The 8052-nt window shown below is 47.5% G+C and overlaps 1 long non-coding RNA gene across 1 annotated transcript; it reads right to left on the minus strand.

Annotated features, from left to right (window-relative positions):
* Positions 1–4111: 4111 nt before the first annotated feature.
* LOC102005978 lies at positions 4112–8044 on the minus strand. Its single transcript, XR_001235594.1, has 5 exons — positions 7380–8044; positions 6995–7104; positions 5352–5417; positions 5040–5105; positions 4112–4419 (listed from the first exon to the last, which is right to left on the minus strand). It is a non-coding gene; the product is annotated as an uncharacterized LOC102005978 (long non-coding RNA).
* Between the last annotated feature and the right edge of the window lie 8 nt (positions 8045–8052).

Consider the following 8052-nt stretch of genomic DNA (forward strand, 5'->3'; position numbering starts at 1 on the left):
CACCCCCACCTCCCCCAAGACTTCACTGTTGTGGTCTGTCCTAGTAATGCTGGTTGCAGAGTCTGAAAACTCAGCCATCTGCCAGGCCCTTGCCAGAAGGGTTTACCCCTTTCCAGGGCCAGGATGGAAGCTTCCAGTCACATCCTGGAGAAATGTGTGTCTATAGTGCCCCCTGCAGACAGAGGCTGAAGCCACAGGTTCTGGGAGAGACCCTGCTCCATTTTTCCCCAGCACACAATTAGAAGTAGGCAAAATGTAGGGAAAAAGGTTGAAAGACACTGAAAATAGTAAATGTGAAAAGTTTTTTCCAGATAGAGTTCTCAATGTTCATTTAGTCCTTAAACTGTCCCCATAAGGTGATGTATTACAGCACCCCAAAGAACTGAAAATAGGGACTCTGAGCCTTGTGACGTGATGACAATGTTCACTGCAGCATTACTGATAATAGCCAAAAGGTGGAACCAACTGAATGTCCATCAACAGATGAATACACAATATGTGGTACATACACACAACATTCAGCCACATGAGGTTCTAACACATGCTACAACATGAGTCTTTAAAATGTTGTGGGCCTCACTTATGAAATAAGCCACTAACCCCTATTTTTTAAAGAAAAGAGACCCAGAGAGCCATGAGTTATCACCAAAAGTCAGATGGCTGCCAGGATTCCAACTCAAGAATATTATTTCTATGGTGTGTGACCTCAAGTGAGTGACTAGACTTCCCCAAGCAGCAGGGTTCCAATGTATAAACTTCAACAATAACGAACGGGTTATGGTTTGGATCTAAAATGTCCCCCGTAAGGCTCATGTACAATATTAGAGGCTTGGTCTCCAATGCAACTGTTACAGATGGAGCTTTCCGAAGGTGGTTGGATCAGGCTCTCCCTTCCTCAGTGGATTGGTCCATGGGTGGGGTCACAGCTGGATGGTATTACTGGAAGACCAGGTGTGGTGGCATACACCTGTAATCCCGGCACTCAGGAGGCCAAGGCAGGACTGTTGCAAGTTCGAGACCAGCCTGGGCTACAAAGTGAGCTCAAGGCCAGCTTGAACTGCATAGCGAGACCCTGTGTCAAAAACAAAAAAAAATTAAAAATTAAAAAAAGAAAAAAAGGAATTTAGGAGATGAAGCCAGGAGGAAGCAGGTCACTGGCCACACAGTTTAGCTTGGTATAGTGGCACATGCCGGTAATCCCAGCACTCTGGGAGGCTGACGCAGGAAGACTGCAAGCTCTAGCCCAGCTTGGGCAACTTTGCTCAGAATTTAAACATTTACAAAGGGGTGGGGGTGTTGCTCCCTGTGAAGGGTTATGTGTGTGTGTGTGTGTGCGCGCGCACGCGCACTGGAGACTGAATTCAGGGTCTTCACACTGAGTAGCATCCCCATCCCTTATTCTTTTACTGTGAAACATGGTCTTGCGGTTTCTCTCTCTGAAACCATGAGTCGAGATAAGAGTTCGGTGTGGGTTCATTGTGATAGTTAACAGGCACACGGCATCCAGTGAACACATTTACCCTCCTGTTTCCCCAACAGACTTCCTCTGCCTGACTGTGGCAGGAAGATGTGTTTACTCACTAGAGAGTTGTGTCCCTACTACACACCAGGCACTTCAGACATGACTTTACTAAATCTCACACTCAATGTAGGCATCGTGATGAACCTCATTTGACAGCAAGGAAACCCAGGCTTATGGAGATGCAGGAATTTGCCCAAGATCCCTCAGACAAGAGGACAAAGAGGTAGGATGGGACTAAAGCATCCAGTGTTTGGTGAGACTGAAGCTGGGGAAACGGGCTGCAAAGGGTGTGAGACCTGGCCTTCCCAGAGCTCAAGGAAGCCAATTTGTCAAAGCCAAGGAATCACGGTGGCTGGGAACTCTCCAGGGGGTTCTCTACTCCTGGCTGGCAAGTATGGGCCACCTCTGCTGTCAGTGACCCCTCAACAGTTAAGTCCAGCAAAGTCTGTAAACCAGCCAGGTATGATGCTACTCATCTATAATCCTGGCACTCTGGGAAGCTGAGGCAGGAGGTCCCCAAGTTTGAGCCCAACTCAAACTTAACAATTTTGGGTAACTTAACAATTTAGCAAGACTGTGCTTTAAAATTAGAAAATAAGGGATGGGGATGTTGCTCAGTGTGAAGATCCAGGGTTCAATCTCTAGTACACACACAAAAGGATATAAACCCTGAAAAGGTAGAAATCAACTTCCTATACCCATCAGACTTCCTTTAAGTAGTATGTTGCTATTAAGCTAAGGGTCAAAGCAGGCTGGCTCTGCTCTGCCACTTTCTGGCTGTATAACCTCAGACAAGTTTTGCTTTACTTTTTTTGTTTTTTTTCTTTGGTACCGGAAGTCGAACTCACGACCTCGCATTTCCCAGGCAGGTGCTGTGTTACTGAGCTAAACAAGTTTTGCTTTACTGAGCCTTTGTTCCTTCGACTCACATATAAACCTAATAATATAATCAGCTTCAGGGTTGGTGGAAACAGAAAAAATAGTAGTTTGTAGCATGAAAGAACACATAAACTGGGCACAGCAGCACACACCTGTAATCGCAGCCTTCGGAAGGCTGAGGCAGGAGGATCGAGTTCGAGACCAACCTGGGCTACAAAATGAGCTCAAGGCCAGCCTGAACTGCAGAGCAAGACCCTCTCAAAGACAAAAACAAAACAAAAAACCCCTACGTTAACAAGGGTTCAATAAATCTTAGCCATTGTTAGTTAGTACTGTAACTAGAGGTAGTTGCATTTAAAGTAGGAATGTAAGGGCTGGGAATTTAGCTCAGTGGCACAGTGCCTGCCTGGCAAGTGCGAGGTCATGAGTTTGATTCCTGGTGCTGAAGGAAAAAAAAAAAAAAAAAAACCAAGGGATGTAGCTCAGGGGCAGAGCACTTATCAAGCATACATTAGGTCCTGAGTTTTATTCCCAGCACCACAAAAAATAGGGGAAGTAGCTCCTAAAGTGTGCAGACTACAGGCCCAGGGTTGCTGGAGCACTGAAAAGCACCTGACCTACCTATAGGGGCAAATGCTACTTTGTGCCAACACATTATTTCCCAGCAAGAAGACAGGTCCACCACAGCCGGCACTCGTTTTTATTCCTTTTTTTAAGTCAGGGTCCGACTATGTAGTTCACATCAGCCTCAAACTCTTGCCTCAGCCTCTCAGCCCTGGAATCACAGGTATTAATATCCCTGCTTGGCAGGGATATTCTAAATGTTCTGGGCCAGGGATAGCTCAGTGACAGAGCGCGTGCCTGGGAAGCATAAGGTTGAGTCAACTCCCAGTTCCAAAAAACCAAAACCACCCACCTTTTTGTCTTTGTGCAGATGTTTGTAGTCCTGGCAATTTTTTTTTTCTTTTTCGAGACAGGGTCTCACTATGCAGCCCAGGCTGGTCTCAAACTCACAACGATCCTCCTGCCTCAGCCTCCCAGAGTAGTGAGATTACAGGCATGCACCACCACACCCCGCCCCAGTCCTGGCGATTTTTTTGGGTACCAGCAATCGAACTCAGGACCTTGCGCTTGCCAGGTAGGCACTGGTGCCAATGAGCTATATCCCCAGCCTGGTCCAGTTCTGGCAATTAAAACTAGGGCTGCATGCATGACAGAGGTGCTTTACCACAGCTATATGCCAGCCTTTCCCTTCTCATTATTCCCCAAGCAATACCAAATTTGTATTAGGTTTAAGTATTATAATCTAGAGATAGGTTCCAAAAGTGCTACAAGATACCCTCAAGCTTCCTGCTATGCAAATCTCAAAAAGGAAGCCTGACTTGCCTCGTGCAAGACAGAACGTTATTACCTAACCCCTAAACCTCAAGGGTAAGAGTAAATACCAAGTCATATTACATATCAAAGTATCTTTTTCTCAAAGGTAAAATTCTAATCTATTCAAAATTATCACTTGAGTTGGAGCAATAAGCAAACCTGAACTATTAGTAATTGTTACTCCTTGTTGCTTAATCTTAAAACTTGGATACAACCCAATCACTAGCACTGCCTAGAGAAAGCAACCCCCCCACCAATTCTCCCCCTCAGATACACAGGCCCAGTGAATAATCCAACCCATGTGTTTACCACCAACAGTCAAATACAAGAGCATTCTGATTTCAAGAATTTTATTTTCTTTTCCCAGGTAGGAAAGCTGTTACCAAGTTAGGAATTAAAATCTTGAGTCGTCAAAGAAACAGGCACAGTACTCTGGAGAGCCAGGTCAAGTACACAAAAGCCTTGTGGGGTGCCGGGGGTATAGCTCAGTGGCATGGCACCTTCCTGGCAGGTAAGGGTGAGGTCCTGAGTTCAATTCTTGGTACCAAAAGTTAAATAAAAAGCTTGTGGGCCTGCCTCAGGAACACCGGACTGATTTTTCGGAAGACCTTGTACTCCCAAACTCCGTAGCTGAGAAACTTCTAAAGAGAAAACAAAAGGTAGATTATCAGTGGTCTAACTAAAGCACCACTGGTTGGAAGACATGGGAACAGGAGTATCTAGTGAAAATGTGGCCTATTCCACAATTCTTTGGTCCATCCACTAGGTCAATGGTGGCCAAAACTATGGCACTTTTTTTGTTAAGATAGAAGATGTTAACAGGAGCTTAAAAACCAAAAAAACTAAAGCCTCAGCATAGGTTTAACTGCAGTGCTGGCACTCTGCCATAAACCTAGTGGGTTTGGGTGGCAGTTTAAGCGCTTGTCTCTGTAAAGTTCGCCACCACTGTACTAGGCTGACGTGCCGGCAAGCTGGGACACTTCCATGGGATGGCCTGTCTTCCAGCAAAACTGTTCCAACCTCAATCTAGAAATAAGCCCTTCCAGGTTAAGGAGAACGTAACTAAAAATAAACCCAGATTGAGGAATGCTTATTTTTAAAAGTATAATTGCAATGCATACCAAAGGTATCTTCTCAGTTATAGTTATGTGGGAGAACCTCTAAAAAATAGTAACCCCCCCCCCCCCCGTTTTCAATCCAACTTCGACCTGGGTTCTTTATGGACAAATCACTTCTATGGGTTTGAGAGCTGAAACCTTACCTGTTATAGGACTAAACAAACCAATGCTCAGGTTGACAACAAATTGCAGCCTCAAGGGCTCGGGACCTGTAGGAAGATAACAGACGGGGTCAAAATGAACAACCTGAATGCTGGGGGAGAAAAAAGTGATCGCTGGGGCTGATGCATCAGACCAAACTGGCTAATGGTTATTTAGATCAACAGGGTCGATCTGATGGGGAAAAAAGTTATGTCATCAGCTGCATCAGCATCAAAGAATATTAAGGATGAGAAAACGCAGCTAAGTCTCCCCACAGGTCCTATGTCTCAGGGAGACATGTGAACACAACTTACCAATCCTTTCCCATGCTCAGAAACCATCCTGCTCCATTCAAAGGCTGGTTTATGCCATCAGCAAACCTGAAGTGAAAACACAGGAAGATGAGCACTGACCAGCTAGTTACGTGGCCACATAAGTGGACAGCAGCTGCTCAAGCTGGCTTATCAGACAGAAACTGGCTTAAACAAATGAGATCAACATGGTCGATCTGTTGGGGAAAAAAGCTGAAGTCATCATATATGCCAGCAGGAAACTCCTGTGAGCACCATTAAAAGGAGTAAGATTTGCCTGGTACAGTGTGCAAGCACAATGAACATGTGTCTAGTGTCCCACTGCTAGCAATATCTAACACCCCTGCCTTTCAAAGTCTCTATCTTACTATGTAGTGGTCAGAGAGGCATGCTGTCAGGAAATAGTTGGCAGATTGTAAGTTCAAGGCAGACCGGACAACCTTGTTTTAGCAAGTCTTAAATACAAGCGAACAATGAAAAACATCAACTTTAGAGGACATTTTAGCTTCCCACTAGATTTGCTAGGGAGAAGGGCTCATAGTATGCTACCTACTCTTCTGCAGGAAGCCATGTGTTCGTATTATGGGTCTAAACCTTGGGTCAGCCTCAGCTCTGTACATGGACGTATTAAAAAAGACTATTAAACGGCTAATATTTTGTCCATTGGGGCTAGCATGTGTTTTCTCCCCCCATATTCTTGTGTTTCAATAGCTAGCACCTCAAGTAGGTGAAATCCTTTGTCCCTATATAGGGCTCAGACCCAAGACTGGAACGAGGTCACCAGCTCACAAAAATTCAACAGCCACTGGACACTAGAAAGTTAAGAGACATCTTTTGGAACCATGCTCCTGGTATACAGAAATTAATCAAACTGCAGCACACCCCTGCTCCCAACTAACGTTGATTTCCCTCAGTTGAAGTCCCCACCTATAGTTGTGTAAAATTCCAGTGTTTGAGATCCTGCTGCCGGGTTATGTTAGGCTAGGTGATTTGAACACCACATTTGGCTTGAGAAAAATGCTAGCCCCTTGTCCATCCACCGTGAAATGTATATGCCTTACAAAGAATAGGATTTTTTTTTTAAAAGGCTTTTAAAAAGCAGCATTAAGCCGGGCATGGTGGTGCATGACTGTAATCTCAGCACTGGGGAGGCTGAGGCAGGAGGATCATTGTGAGTTCGAGACCGGCCTGAGCTGCATAGTAAGACCCTGTCTTAAAAAGACAATAAAAAGCAGTATTAGAATGACACCAAGCCAGGCATGGTGACACACATCTGTAGTCCCAGCACTTGGGAGGTTGAGACAAGACGACTGCTGCAAGTTCGAGGCATGCGTGAACTTGGTAAGTAGACCTTACCTGAACAAGGACAATGAAAAAGAAAACCAGACTGACACCGAACACGTTTCATATTGGGTCACTTCCCCTTCACCAGGAACCCACGTCCTAATAGGTCATCAACAGAACTTGTCTGCAATGGCCTGGGGTAATCTAATCCCTCAGTATAGCTCGTACTTCGCATACAGGAGGCCTTGAGTTCCACACCTTTTCCCAGACACACTAACGTTCAGCATTGGAAAATTAACCAACCAAGAGGCTTTCTTTAAGGCACGTGTGGCCCTACCACAGGCCAGAAGACAAATACTTACCCTGTAGATCAGGAGATCCAAGGTTGGCGATGTCTAAATAGGGTTCTATCGCAGGCCCAGAGGTGACTCTGTTCTCCCACATCCATTCTGTACTCCCTAACCACGATAACCTACAAAGAGAGGCCATCAATCGCCATCTTCCCACGGCCGAAAGACCATGACTGGGTCTTCTCAAGCTGGTGTATCAGGAGTAACTGGCAAGTATTATGAAACATCAGCATTGTCGATAAGATGGGGAAAAAAGTGGGAGTCATCATTTACACCAGCCAAGGGCCCTTCACAATCACGCAGAAGGCGCGGATTTTTCCTGCAGTCTTAGCGCGATTTTGGCGTCACCTATGGAGGTGCCACGGGACACGGGGGGAATACTAGGACCTCCACTTACCGTACACAAAACGTGGTTCACGAGGCAGGAAGCGTGACCCTTGAAACAACAACAAGGACACCACACTCGGAAAGCGCCGCAGACAGAAAGAACGACGAAGAGCCTGAACCTCCCTTATATAGGCACAGGCTACTGAAGAGCGTGCGCACTGGGCCTGAGGCCCTCCCTTTCCGGGCTTTGCCCGCTATGATCCCTGGGAAATGTAGTTTCTGGCCCGCCCAGCACGAGGCGCTCCAATGGTCGTCGGAGCCGAGCCTGGCCCCGCCCTCCTCCCCGTACTCTCTGGGCCGCTCGGTCTCCTCGGCCTCGCCGCCATGTCGCGCTTCACACGCACCAAGCTGCTCACCGCGTGCCCCCGCCTCTGGGGGTGGCTGAGGCCTGCGACGGCCTTGGGCGCTGCTCACCCGCCCCCCGCAGTCCCCTCCCTTCAGCCGAGCCCGCCCGAGCCCGCCGGCCCCGCCGCGCGGGGGAGCTGAAGCGACGCTAACTCTTTCGCTCTCCCCGAGGGCGGGGACGCCGGCCGTGCCAGGGCCCGGCCCCTCGCGCCCCAAGTCCCCGCTGCCTCCGCCTCCTCCACTTCCTCCTCCTCCGGGCCGCCCGCCCGGCTCCTCCCTCCGCCCAGGGTCAGCGGGGAAGGAAAACCGAAAGTGCGCGGCGGCGGGCGGGGCCGCAG

The sequence above is a fragment of the Chinchilla lanigera genome, unplaced genomic scaffold (genome assembly GCF_000276665.1).
Source record: "Chinchilla lanigera isolate Chin_1 unplaced genomic scaffold, ChiLan1.0 scaffold00044, whole genome shotgun sequence".
NCBI lineage: Eukaryota > Metazoa > Chordata > Mammalia > Rodentia > Chinchillidae > Chinchilla > Chinchilla lanigera.